The sequence below is a fragment of the Ochotona curzoniae genome, unplaced genomic scaffold (genome assembly GCF_017591425.1).
Source record: "Ochotona curzoniae isolate NIBS_2020 unplaced genomic scaffold, NIBS_Ocur_1.0 scaffold_4701, whole genome shotgun sequence".
In the NCBI taxonomy this organism is placed as follows: Eukaryota; Metazoa; Chordata; class Mammalia; order Lagomorpha; family Ochotonidae; genus Ochotona; species Ochotona curzoniae.
The window spans coordinates 56,330,805-56,345,611 of record NW_024467122.1 but is presented as its reverse complement, the minus strand read 5'-3'; positions in this window follow the sequence as shown (position 1 = coordinate 56,345,611).

Sequence of the window (14,807 nt, the reverse complement as noted above, 5' to 3'; positions counted from 1 at the left end):
AGTGATAGGCAGCACCCATTGACAGTGGGCAAATGAAATGTGGCCGTGCCCCCTACCCTCTCTCCTGAAGGTGGGTCCTAACAGCAATGGAATGATAACTCCATCCTCAAACACTTCCCCCTACACCACCACTTAGGTATTCACTCCTGCCCACCTGTGACTCACCTATCATCTGAGAGGGGACGGTATTGCGTTGCTGTGTAACCACTCCCCTCTAAAGCCCCTTTAAAAGACCTGTGAAGCAGGGGCTTGCTCTCTTTCTGGTCAGGTGCTTTCATTACTCTGGCACCTCAACTCTTGGCTGACCCAGGACAGGCAATCCCCTGAGCATGGTCTCTGTGTACTGCTTAGATGGGACAATGGATATAGTAATGTTGTTTCTGGTTTGTGTACTATCAGGAGTTCCAGGAGAGATGAGGCCTAGTAGCAGTTATGGAATATGGGCAGGGAAGCCAGGGAAAGGTGAATGTCTGCAGCTTTGTAAGTGTACCCAGGTTATTCATTGCATGTCTGTTAGGATAGCTTATATTGCTGGGGAAGCTGGGACATAGGTCTTCAGCTTAATGGATGTACTTAATGGTAATGACCATTTGTTCCTCTTTGGATTATGTTTGGTTGGATTATGATTGGTTAGATTACCATATGGACTTGTGATTTGCTATTTTTAGTGTGTTCTATTATCACCAAGCTTGGTTAATAAAGACTCCTTAATAAACCTTTAAAAATATATATATAGTAAGAGAAGAACATCAATCCCTGTGCCCCTTGTGACTAGATAGATCTCACATGCATGAAGTCAGACAGCCCTGTTCTCAAGGAAGAAAAACAAAGTGTTTTTTTCAGCTATCCATCTGTCGGAGCCATTGGTAGCAAATGACACTACAGTGTACGTTGTCAATTGTTATATTGGCAGTTGGGTCCAGCTGTCCATGGAACATCTGCAGAGACAGCAACAGAAGGTAAGTAGTATGGATAATAAATGCATGTTTGTTAGGAGTGATGGTTGAAGGACAGAGGTTTTACACAGCTACTACGGAACCCAGATTAAGGGCAGTTGGCTACTGAAGACCCAACTGAATACCAACATTTTCCATGGAGGTGCTCATGCTTAATTAAGATCATATGCAAACAAATATTGAATATCTCCCACTTTCTTTCACGTGTATTTATCTGGCTAATATCATAGATCTACACTTAATTTTCCAGTATTTCTAGTCCTCCCCAACCCCAGCTAATTAATGCTATTATTATTACTATACTTACTATTTTAAGGAATAGATCTGACCACATCAAAAGAATAAAGTATCCTAACAGCTATCTTGGATTTAGTTACACAAGTATACATTTCAGAGAAAGGAGAAGATATTAGGTAGGAATCTTTTCTTGCCAGAACCAAGGCAGCAAGATTTTTTTCCCAGTCTAGAAGAGCAATTCTTCTAGTCCTTGAAGGGAGAATCAGAAAACCAATGTGTCCTTCAGCATGAGGACATACATCCAACACAGAGGGCCTGGGAGCACAGATGCAGCATGTAGCGTTATGGAAAAGGACAGAATATATCTCACTGACAAATAAGGTTGTCTGACCTATTCTCTTGTGACCTGCTCTTCTTCCTCTGCCTTCACACACACACACACACACACACACACACACACACACGTGTACTGGCAAATGTCTGGCAGGGTACACACCAAACTGCTAAAATTGGTTACCTTTGAATCACAAATTGAGATTTTTGAAAAGAGATTTTAACTTTTCCTTTATAAAATTTTTTTTCCTACATAACAACATTCTAACACTAGGCTCACTTTGCTTCTTAAAAAAAACTAACAACATTCTAAAGTATTTTTGAATTTATGGATGAACCTCTAATTATTAAAAGAAAAAATAATGTCCCTGAATATCAAAGTTAATATTCCATTGGGCAGATTAATAACAATTTACTTAGCCATTGACCTATATTTGGTAGATTAGACTGTTTCCATTTTTTTATAGTGCAGATCTTTACAGGGCAGCTTCTTCTATTGACTTATTTCTCTAGGATAAATGCCAAGAATGGGATTATTGGATAAAATAGTACTAACATATTTCTGGCTCATGATATATTTTTCCACATTGCTTTCCAAAAATGTTGTGCTGTTCCCTCCCCATTATTACAACATTAGAAAAAAGTGAGCTTTCCTACTACCTGGCATTAATCCATTTTTCTAGTTCCATTTCCTGGTTCTCAGTAACGTGCATTCTTCAGTTTTAAACCTATTTTACGACTGAGATCTCTTAGCAGACCTTTAGCTTATAATCCTTCTTGCATGCCTAACACATGTGCATCCTATCAGATAGATACAATCAATAGTCCCCTTTTACAGATGAGAATGCTGAGGCTCAAGGAGGTCTAGTAAATTGTTTACAATGCCATAACACACAAGTGGTTCAGGTCATACTTTTAATTGTAGCTCTGTATTCTCTCTGCAGCTGGGTATAGTTGCCCATAAGGTTGATGTGAACAGAGCTGTCAAAGGATCTACTTCTGCCATGGATCTCCTATGTCATCTATTTTGATAGTACCAGTCTATGTATAACTTCTGCTTATGCTGCTCTTCATGGCCTGAATCTCAAGCCCATTAACTCATGTTCCATATTATGTGTTACCTTCTTTAATATAAGCAGTTCTGGTTACATACTAAAATCTTTGCAAAACGTCAAACAAATGAACCACAACCAGTACTGAACTCTATTTTCAGAAATCTGGGTTCATCTACTCTGCTCTGTAGTCTTGAGCTTGTTTTGAGTAACTTGGGAACTTTGACATTGAGATTCAACCTCTATTCTAGTGCTGACTCTTGGCTTTCTTCTGGGTTTAGGGAGTAATGTGACTTTTTTTGGTTTTGTTGACTGGTTGGTTTTATTTTTAGCTATAGCTGCACTGTTTCCCTTGGCTACGACCACCACTTGCGACTGTTTATCTGGATGCCCTGCCATCATCCTGTTCTCTGTGTTTGTGCCCTCACTTAGCAAGAGCCTATTGCTGAGCTTCGCTTCAAATCTGCTCATGCTGCTGCTTCTAACCACTCCATCTTCCTCTACTCTCGTTGAACAGAAATATCACAACACCCCTCAAGCTCTTTCTTATCAAAGCCCACACAACTAGTTGCTTCTTCTGAACTCCTGTTTTAGTTCTCCTAGGCTTATTTCTAGGGGCTTATTTCTCATTAAGCATTGGGAGATGTGAATGATTTTCAAATGCAGACAAGAGGAAGTGTTCTAATTGTTGTGAGAATAGAACTTGGAGTTAGTAATATCAGTGTTATAAAATTTCAAATCCTAGGGCTGCCCCTTAAACTCTTCATGCTTTAGTTTTCTTGTTTATAAATGAAATATAACAGTGTTATCTGCATCTATATAAAGGAAGCTTACCTGACTGCAGGGGAGTGTTTAACAGAATTCCTGTGATGTGTTCAAAGTGTGATACACACTATTAGAAACAGGATATTCAGTAGTGAGACTGATGTCTATGAACTATAGTAGTACAAAGCAAGATATCCTATTGAGGAATTCCCTCTTACCAATGGTCCCATGAAGATTTGCTATATGAATGACTGCTAAGTGCCCACTTACAATGATACTGCTTTGCCTACTTATTTTCCAGGAATCCTCTTTTGGAGCTGCCTACAGAGCCGGTTTATGAGTCAGAAAGGAAAAAGGTCCTATTACTCTCAGCTTATTTTTACCAAAAAAGGTAATACTCAGATTCATTGCCCACTGTGTGTTCATCAACTTCAGCACAAAATGACCTTTATTGTTTTCCTTAAGTTTAATCTTAACCAAGAGAACAAAGATGCTACAACTAAGAGTATGCAGAAAGAGTATTATGGATATTTAAAGGGAGTTCATAACAGAAGTTTCCCCAAATATTGCTATATCAACATTGCAAGCTCCAAGGGAATAGGGGCTTATCTAAAAGCAGGACTCTGATCCCAGAGTTACCTGATGTTGAGTGTAAAATTTCACCTTATATTCCATTAAGATTATCTGAAGCTTTTTAAAATTCTTAAACAAAAGACAGACCCTAAAATATTTTGTAGGTTTCTAAGCACATGGGAGACTGTTTTATTATTAGAATAAATTTATTTAAGGAACAAAAATATGCTATCTTTCACATGATGGGATGATAACAATAATCTATTATTAATCACATATTCCTAACAGTGGGAGATGGGTTTGAATGAAACAATAAATATACTAGCCACTCCTTGACTATACTTGCACATGTGTTTATGAAACAGCTGCTAGGGTTCTAATGCATGGAATGTGACCTTGGGACAAAGGCTAGCTGTTCTTCTTGAATGATGCATACTGGGTTGTTAACGTGGATACTATGATCTTTTGGTTGTGTTAGTGAAGCACTGCCACACATTTAGTTAACTAAAACAAATGATGCTGGAATGACTGCCTGAAAGGAACTGAGAAGTTAGCTTTTTGGTCTCTTTTCTTCCAGTTACCAATACTATATTTTTAAAGTATTATGTTAAATGGAGAGAGTCCAAAGTACAAGTACAGCTATCATAGTTAAATCATAACCTAAAAACTGGGAGGAAGATTCTTTTATCATTACGTGTTTTTGTCCAATGGTGTACTGATAAGCTAACTCTCTGGGGGGAAAATCCTGGTTTGTACTTTTAGATGGTTTCTATGGTGTAAATATTACCTATGTGAGATCAATGAATGGGAATGGAAAAAATGCATAGAATGTGTTTCTGTGAACTGATTTAATGTAACATTGGCTATGACCTTTATAAATCTAGAACCCAAAGTGTTTGTAGGGAGAGTTTTATTCTTTCAGAAATTTCCCTTAGACAAAGCATAATTTAAGAGGGAGAAAAAAATTGGAAGGAAATTACATTGGAAGGTCCTGAAGATAACTTCAAATGCTCCCCCTAAATTTCCTGATAAAAGTCATTTCCTCCACTCATGTCACTGTGACTGTTTTCTTCTTCCTTCTCTTTTCTTGCTTCATTAAAAATTCTTTTTTCCTTTCCTGACAGTAAGGAGTCCTTCCTCTTTATTAGTAGCAAAGAGGTAGGATATAGAGGGAAGTGTTCATTGAATCCTTCATTGAACAGGGAAGAGAAGGGGTCTGGGAATAGTAAGATATTCATCATCTTTATTCTGTCAGTTGATTTGCCCATGTTCAACGAAAATAAAAAAAAAATTAGGAAGAAGAAGTATATATGTGAACATACCTTCTCTTAAAGTTTATGGCTTGTGAATCATAACAAGACTTTAATAAGCATTAATCTCTAGAGAAAAATGACAGTGTTAAGTGTAAACCAAATCTTTAATTTTGTTTTAATTTACACAGAGAATTCTAAGTCTGTATCTGCATTTTTTAAAATCTAATTTGACAAACCAACTTTTACCTGGCAAGTAAAAAGTCAAGCCAGTAGTTCATCTCACCTTACTTCATTTTGGCTATCTGGTCAAACTTGGAACATGACTGTGGGCAAGTCATGTGGCTTTCTGAATTTGAGTGACATTATCTGATAAACAAGATTCAACTGACTAAAAGGCTTTCAAATTGTCTTCTCACCAAAAAAAGTCTGATATTTCTGTATTTGAAAAGCAGTTTCATTTTCTTTGATGAAGTAGACTAATTTGTGCCTTTAAAATGTAATAAGCCTAATTTGAATATCTAGATTTATATTTTTTTTTATCTTTTTTTGAACTTTTTTTTTCTTTTTTGTTTTTAATATTTTGACAATCTCTACAGAGTTAATTGGGGTAAAAAGGTTCAAGGGCTACAAAAAAGTGGGTAAGACTAGTATTTTTTCCATATTGTTTCCTTCATGTTTAAAGGGGGGGTATTAAGGGAGAAGGCCCACCCAATTTCCTACCCTCCCCAGGTCCCGGATGTAGGGCATGCTCTGAGGTTCTTGCTCAAGTGGTTTTGATATTTCAACAGTTATGAATCACTGCCAATCTTGCCACTCCAAGCACTATGAGGTCCTTTAAGAATCCACTGATTGACATAATCCATCATAGATGATATGGTTCTGAATTAACTAGCTAACCAGGATTCTTCTGCCAATAGGAAGAACTTATTATTTTTTCCCATTTATTTTAATATTGTTGAGAAAGACCTGATTCCTTAGGCTTTACTTTCTTCTTTTGTTTTGCTGTCATCTTCCCATTTTGTGATTCACCAACCTCACCTAGTAACAGAAAACCCCCTGGAGCAGGAGGAGGTTTGGTGACAGCTGATAAATCCCCTCTCAATGGTCTCCAGAAAGTAAACTTCTTGGCTTTGAGGATTCATCCTCAATCAAATTCTCTTAGGAGTGGATCTTCCATGTACTTCCTTTATCCCACCTCATCTCAGGGCTCCTCGTGATGGAGCAAAGCACAGAATCTTGGCATCTTCTTTGGTACCACTTGACTTATCAAATGCCTGATGTTTTCTTTGGGAGATTGCTGCAAAACAATCATGACAACAAAATAGCTAATATTTACTGAGCGCTTGTATTTGTAAAGACTGTAAAACTGTAGTTTTTTACTTTCCTTTATTTTTGCTGTGATTTTTATTACATCTTGCTTCCTGTTCATTTTAAATAAGTTCTTGAGATGCATTATTTGATTATTTAAGATATTTCAATTTTTTGTAAACACTTGGTGCTGTAACTGTCCTTTCAATACTGTCTGCTATCTCATAAATTTCAATATTTTTATTCTTATTTTTATTTCTTCAAAAAATTTTATTAATTTCTTCAGTGACACATGGGTTATACAGTAGTATCTTTTTCTTCAAGAAGATGTTTGATTTTTTTCCATTTCTTCAATAACACATCTGTCATTCTGTAGCATGTTATTTAAATTCATGTTGTAAATTTTCTTTTTCTTCCTGTTGCTGACTTTGTTTTATGGTTTTTCATTTAAGGGGATGTATATTAACTGTGTATAGAGATTATTATATCCAGATGTGAAAATACAATGCAGCATGTATCTCTACTTCCAAATCAAAGATGGGCTCCCAATAAAACTGTTAATACATCTTGACAATAATATACCGAACTCTCTGCCATTGTTCATATCTACAATGTCAGGGTACACTTAATGGAAGAATGATGAATTTATGACTGTTTATGAAAGACTATACTATAATAATATAGGCAAAATCGGGGGGGGGGAGGTAAGGGCATTTAGAGAGGGAAAGGGGAAAAAAAACCTCAGAGCCTATGGAACTATATCATAAAATAAATAAATTTTTTTTCTTAAGTGTCCTCATTTGTTTCCAACTACAACCTCAACTCTATTTCTATTCATAAGGAAACCAACATTTGATGAGGCCAACCCAAAGTTAAAATGAGTTCGAAAGAAACAAGACATGATATACAAGCCTAGGACTGCCCATGTTCCTGTGTACCTAATAACCATTCTTTATGTGGTTGTATTATAGGTTACTAAAACAAAGCTGAGAGTAAAAGGCCATCCAAATAAAAGCTTTAGTATGGGTGTAAATTAGATGGGGATTAAGTTTCACAAGCTTTTCTTACTAACAAGAGGAAATTAGGATGCTCAGATGAAGGGAACCACATGGGGTTCTAATGATCCACCCTGCAACCATCTGACTCAAAGCTTAGCACTAAAATCAGGTCACTATAATTCTGTACAGGCAGTTGGTGATGGAGTGAGGGTGGGAGGAAAGACTCTTGATCCTGTTCTATTTTCCTGTCCTTATATTATTCAGGTGTGTGAAGATTCACCTATTAGTAAACATTGGCTAAAGTCATCTTAAAACTGGGCATGGAGGGCTTTCTCTGCAAAGTAGGGAAACTGGTCCTAGCATTGTCATACCTAAATAATTTGAAAAAAACTGTCTTAAAGAAGAACAGACTCAGATAGCAGAAAATGTAATAGCTGGGGAATGGATTTGTGACAGGGTAGGTTAAATTGCCACGTGTGACACCAGCACCCCATATCAGTGCCAGTTTGAGTCCTAAATGTTCTATTTCTGATTCAGCTCCCTGTTAACGCACCCAGGAAAGCAACAGATAACGGCCAAAATGCTTGGACCTTTGAACCTACATGGGAGACCCAAACAGATTTCCAGGCTCCTGCCATTGGCCTAACCCAGTCCTAACTGCCATGTAGAGAGCGAATCAGCAGATGGACAATCTCAAATTGTCTCTTTGCCTTCCAAGTAGATGATGAATAAATGAATCCTTATTGACAAAGGAAATGTATAGGTGTTGGGGAGTACAAATTAAACCTCTTTGAAAGTCCCTCTCTACATTCTTCCTTTTGGAGACTGCAAGTCATCTGTGCATAGTGGAAGGCTCAGAGTCATCCTCTGCCATGACTTCATCCTCCACCTTGAAGATGAGAAAATGACAAGAAAACACAGAAAGACCAAGAATCATCTCCAGCAGTAAAAACAAAACAACCATATGATGGTATACAGATATAAACGAGCGAAGAAGCTACTCAAGAAGAAAATAAGCTTTTTGAAAGAAAAAGTTTAATGAGTGTTTGATGGAGAGACACAATGACAAAGTTTATTTGATACAATTTTTATTTTAAGTGGTCTAAAGGGTAAGAGAAGGCTTGGAGGTGAGTTGAGAGTAGGAACTATGTGGCTTTTCTTGGACTCGAATCTTGTACAATTAAGAATACTCTAAAATACTCATGAAATTAGGGAACTTTAAGACGAAGTTTCAATGATTTAGACTAATGTCACATTTTCTCTATTTAGCTACAAAGATAGATGCACCACTTCTAAGAGATTCTGCAGTGAGAGACAGAAGGATCAGGGACAGAGAGATTCAAGGCGAATGCAGAGCATTACAGGGAGGTAAGTAGGTGGCAGTGTGCAAAATTCAGAGATAAGGTCATATGCATACATGATGTTACACAACAGGATAGTCATTTAAAAAAGAATGCCTAGAGGTGCAGAGACCCAAATGAACCAACTGTGGCCTGTAATCTGAAAGAGGAGATAAGGATAAATAGCTTCACTGCTGAAGCTACATTTTGTTCTATCTTCTGGTTTATACTAATTTTATTTTGCTTAATATGCATCTTCAGCATAGGTTACACAAACAGCTAGTACAACTTATCTTCCAGTTACCTCTCTCTTTTTTTATTTATTCTTAACTACTAGAGTAATAATGTGTCTCAACTTGAGAAGTAAAAGACATTTATGAGATATGTAGAACATTCTAAAAGTTGAAAGCATTCATCAGAGTTTTATGTCAGATATCTTAAAAGGTAGATTTAAACCACACTAATGATATTCCTTTTAAACTCTGGAGCAAAAGAAAAAGAAAGCTTGAGATGGTGCCAACACTCCAGACTGGCCGGGGCATAGAGAATCCTAATTTCATGCATTGGGTTTGGTTTGGATGGTCTTGTTACTAGGCGCAAGATTCTTAAGCCATTCAGCAGCTGACATCCTGCGTTTAAGTTAGAAAAGAAAGCTTATCAGAACCTTCTGTGGTGACAGCACAACCCAGCAACGAATCCCATATCATGGAAAAGAGGATACCTTAGAGGAAGCATTAATGAAATTCACAAAAGAACTACAAAACAAAACTATCTAAGTTTTAAAATATTTTACCAGAAAATGAGCAACAAAATATATTGCAGATCAAATGCAGCTGGGCAAGAGAGGAGGTTTCAGTTGCAGATGGCTAAGGGAGTTGGGGAGACATGGTAATAGGTTCTCTCTGTCCTGAAAGGAAGCCAGTAGGGGTTGGAGGGCCAATTCTTCTGAAGATTGGCACTCAGCTCTCCATAATAATCAATAAAAGGAATGTTGGATGCCTAATTTCTGGAGCTTGCATGAGTGTCCAATGTGCCTTAGGGCAAGATAGTTATTCAGCAGAAAGGGAATACAAGAAAAGAAAACCTCTGTTGTTCAGTCCCTCATGTCATGTCTCCCACATGGCTCACATAGAGGCAAGCCACTGGTAGCACAAGTACCTCTTCCAACATAATCAATCCAGGTAATGACATGTCCAACAGGAGAGCCTTGAGCATCAATTATTTAATTTCCAGGGAAATTAGTAGCTCTATATGTACTGCTTTACATTTCTGGGAGCCTAAAGGAGGAAAGCTTTTACTATCTTTAAATTATTATTTGCATTGCTAAGAATTATCCAATTTATACTTGAGTATCAGGGGCCCAAGTACTTTAACCAATATCTGCTTTCTCCCAGCATTCACACTAACAGGAAGCTGGAAGTGAAGTGAAATTTAGACTCAATCCTAACCACTCCATCTTGGGATGCTGGAATCTCAAACAGTGACAAGCACTAAGGGAAAAATGCTCTTCTCAAAAGCGGTTCGAAAACTATGAAAATACACACTAACTTGAGCTGCTCTGGAATATGAAAACAATGAAGGAAGCACTGTACCTCCACAAGCTGGACAGGAATTTTCATCAAAGATAAAAAAGAAAACAGTGAAAGCTCTGTGGGACAACAGGACAGGGCTCGGACATGCCACAGGCAGTCAGCTGTGTGGGGCAAACAGCAGCTGGTGGTGAAGCACTGGTTCACCGCCACCTCAAGGAAGAGACACACCCTGGACTGGGAAAAACAACACATCCAGAGAGGTGGGAGCATCCAGCGTTGGCAGGAGTAACTGACAACACTGCCTGGTGAAGAACACTGCAGGCCACATTGACTCCAGGTTTGGACTAGAGCTGGAATGAGGGAAGGGTTCTGGAAGGTCACTGATGCACAGCAGCACACTTCGTTTTCATATCTTCTCCACAAACTATCAGGGCCATTGGGGAGAAGTCCACAAAAGCAGCCCTGACCTTCTAGAACAACGATCAGAATGGGATAGGTGAGGCTGCAGCGGTTGTGCCTGGATACATGATGGTGGGTGCACACGATTAGGTTGTTCTGCAAAAGTGTAAATCCTTGTTTTCCATTGGCTGAATCGGGACTGGTAGCTTGGCAGGGGGTGGCACATGCATCTGGAATTGTGAAGCCTGCACACACCTCCACTCTTTCCACGAGCCCTGAGGGAAGGCAGGGCAGTGCAAGCTGCCAAGGTGAAACACTCACAGGTCCCTGGTGCTGGGAATGCCTGTGCTCTCTGTCTTTAGGACAGACTAGGGCAGCTAAGGCGAGTTAAGTACCCTGTGACTATGGGACTCTTGTGTGCAAAGACTGTGGAAATTCTGTGATTGAACAACAGTGGGTGGCATGTAGCTGGGTTTCTGAGGACACAGAGCACTGCACAGATTTTTTGCATGGTTCATGTGCTGGTATAGGTGGAGGTTTCAGCTACTGAAGGATAAGCATGGGTATTGATTACCTTGAAAGAGAAGAGGCGTGACAAGGATTCCATTAACAATACTGATCATTGTCTCCCTTGCTGACACAACAGGGCATCCACTACACCCAGCATGGGTGTTACCTTGGACTATTATCCCATGCTTGAGCACTATCCAGAGGATGCTGCCAACACACCCAGCACATGTCCAGAGGATGCTGCCAACACCCAGCACATGTCTCCAGATAACCCATCAAGCCACAGAGACATACAAAAGAGTAAAAACTGTGAGGAAAAACAATAGGTGCTTTTAGAAGCGCCTATAAGTAAGTTCAGAAATATAAGAAACAACAAAAAAGAAGACACGACTCTTGAAAAGGAATATGACGATTCCACTAAAATATTAGAAAATTAAGATGAAATTCCAAAAAATGAATCAGAAAAAATGATTATGGGATTTATCAAAAGCAAACCAAAACACATTATTGAATTTGGGAAATCCTTCAAGATATAAATGAGAAATTGAGACTGTGAAGAAAAACTTAACAGAAATATTAGAAATGAAGACTTCAATATGCCAAATAGAAAATACAATGGAAAGTCTCAAAAACAGGTTTGGGGAGGAGAAGGAAGGATATCTGAGATACAAAACTTTGGAAACATCTCAGTCCAACAAAAACAAAATGAAATATTAGGAAAAAACACAGTGTTAAAGATTCATAGAACCAAACATGCATCTTAGGAATTCCTGAAGTTGAGAAAACTTCCCTAATGTGGAAAAAGATAAGGTATACAAGGAAAAACAATTTCTAATAGGCAAGATCAGAAGCAATCTTCACCATGATATATTATAGTCAAACGTTCAACAGTAAAACAAAGATTATAAAATGCGTAGAGAGAAATGCCAGATTACATCCAGAGGATCCAAGTTTGTCCCTCAGCTGATTTCTCTTCATAATCCCTACAGACTAGACGAGAACGGAGACACGTAGTCCAGTTCCTAAAAGAAAGATAATGCCAATCGGATTATATCCAGCAAAGCTTTCACATGTGAAGGTGAAATAAAAACCTTCCAGAACAAACAGAAATTGAAAGAATGTTCCACCATCACCCATTACTATAAATAATCCTTAAGTATATGCTGCATACAGAAATAAAGCATGGTAGTTATAATAATGATGGGCGGAGCAGGATGTTTTATTGGATAAATCCTCTGGGATCCCATATGGACCAATTTGTGTCCTGGTTGCTCCACTTCCCACCCATCTCTCTGCTTCTGGCCCGAAAAAGAAACAGAGGATGGCCGAAGGCCTTGGACCCTGCACTCACATGGCAGACCCAAAGGAGACTCCTGGCTTCAGAACAGCTGAGCTTAGCTGTTGCCACTGTTTGGGCAGAGAACCAGCAGATGCAAGATTTTTCTCCCTCTACCTTTCTCTGTAAATCTGCTCTCTCTTTGCGACAAAAATAAAATCTTTTTTTTAAAAAAGAAAAGGAACATAATGCAATGTAATTAATAAAAAAAATCGCTTGAAAAAACTAATAAATAAAAGGGCAACAACAAAAACAACCAAAAAAGGAAAGAAAAGGCAAGCAGGGTAGCCATTATAATATCAGGCAAAATAGATTTTAACAGATAAACTATTAAATGAAATAAGGGCATTAATTAATTACACAATGATTAAGAGATCAATTCAACAAGAAATGACTATGGTAAATTTATATATACCCAGTGCCAAAGCACATGGCTGTTGAAAATAACTGTTAATGGATCTAAAAGGAAACACGCAATCCAATATAATGACAATGTGGGACTTCAGCGTCCCTTTCCCTCAGTGGACAGACTGACTTCCTGGATTATCAACAAAGACATACCAGACATAATGACACATATCGGTCTAATTGATATCTACAGAACAATTCATATCACAGTTGTAGAATATACATTATTTTCATCAGTAAATGGAAGATACTCTAGAATAGAGCACATGCTGGAAAAAATAAAGCCTCAGCAAATCGAAAAATAATTGAAATCATACTACATACTTTTCCTCACCATCATGGAATGAAGCTGGAGATCAATGCAAAAAATCCTAGAAAGTATGCAAATACAAGAAGAATAAATTATGCTACTGAATGAAGAATAGGACACAGAAGAAACAAAAAGGGAAGTAAAATTATTCCTGGAAATGAATGAAAGCAACAACACAACTTAATAAAACTCATGGGATACAGCAGAATCATTTAGGGAATTTATAGAAATTGGTGCCTGAATCAAGAAACCAGTAATATATCAAACATATGACCTATCGATGTACTTCAATGTCCTACAAAAATAATACAACCACAAAGGTGTTGTAGCCCTACCCAGTCTAGTCAACACCAATCCCAGTTCTCACACTTGCCAGTGGGAGTAGTGGCCCAGCAAGGGAGAGTACTGCTCCCTATCAGGCTTATACTCCCCCAAGCCCATCAGGTTTATGTGTGCTGGTGGGTGCTGTGGCCCAGTCTGGTGTGGCTCGTCTCACCTCAGCATCTGCTGGCAGGTGATGTAGCCTGGCCTGGACTGGCCTTCCCCCAGTTCTAGCTCTTGCTGGTGGGTGCTGTAGCCTAGCCAGGCCCAGCCAGGCCCAAGTCCCAGCCGTAATGTGAACTGGTGGTGTTGTGGCCCAATCAGCCTGTCCCGCACCCCATCCAAATTCTCAAATCTGCCAGTGGGTGTTATGAACTGGCTCAGCCTGGCCCACCTTCAGACCTGACCCACCACATATGCCAGCAGGTACTGCAACCTGGCCTGGGCTGGACTGTTCCCAACCTCAGTTCTTGTGCTCACCTACAGGGACTGTGTTCCAACAGAAGAGTTCCCCAAGCTCCTCTATCACGTCCCTTCCAGTGGCAGATCTCACATACACCAATGGGTCCTTGGCCAAGACTGATTTAGTCCACCTTCTGTCTTGGCAGGAATACTGACCTTGCTCAACCAGCCCACACCCATTCTGGTGTCTTGTAATTGGGTACTACAGCCCAGTTACACTTGGTCCAACCACGACACAGCTCTCCTGTGTGACCTAGCCTAGCCTGACCTACACCCACCCTAGCCTGACCTAACCCACCCTGGCTCACATGAGCATCAGTGGGTGCTAGAGTCTAGCATGATTTGGTACATCCCAGACCCAGTTTGCAACTATGCTGAGGGACACTGCAGTCATGTCCATGCCAGATCACTGCCCCCATTCTCACACTTTCACATTCACCAGGAGGAACCACAACCCAGCTGGAGCATCCCATAGGCTCCTCAAAAAGGCCTGTTCCCAGCCTTTGAGTGTTCCCAGAACTTGAGTGTTCCAGTGGTTGCTCTGACCCAGCTTGGCATAGGCAATTCCCTGTCTTGACCTTTGCTATCAGATATTGCAGCCTGGCCTGGCCTGCTCCCAGTCCCAACTCTCACTGGCAGGTGCTGCAGCCTAGGCTTGCCCTATCTGCTTCCATCCCTGGCTTATGCACACTGACAGCCTAGCCTGGCATGAGC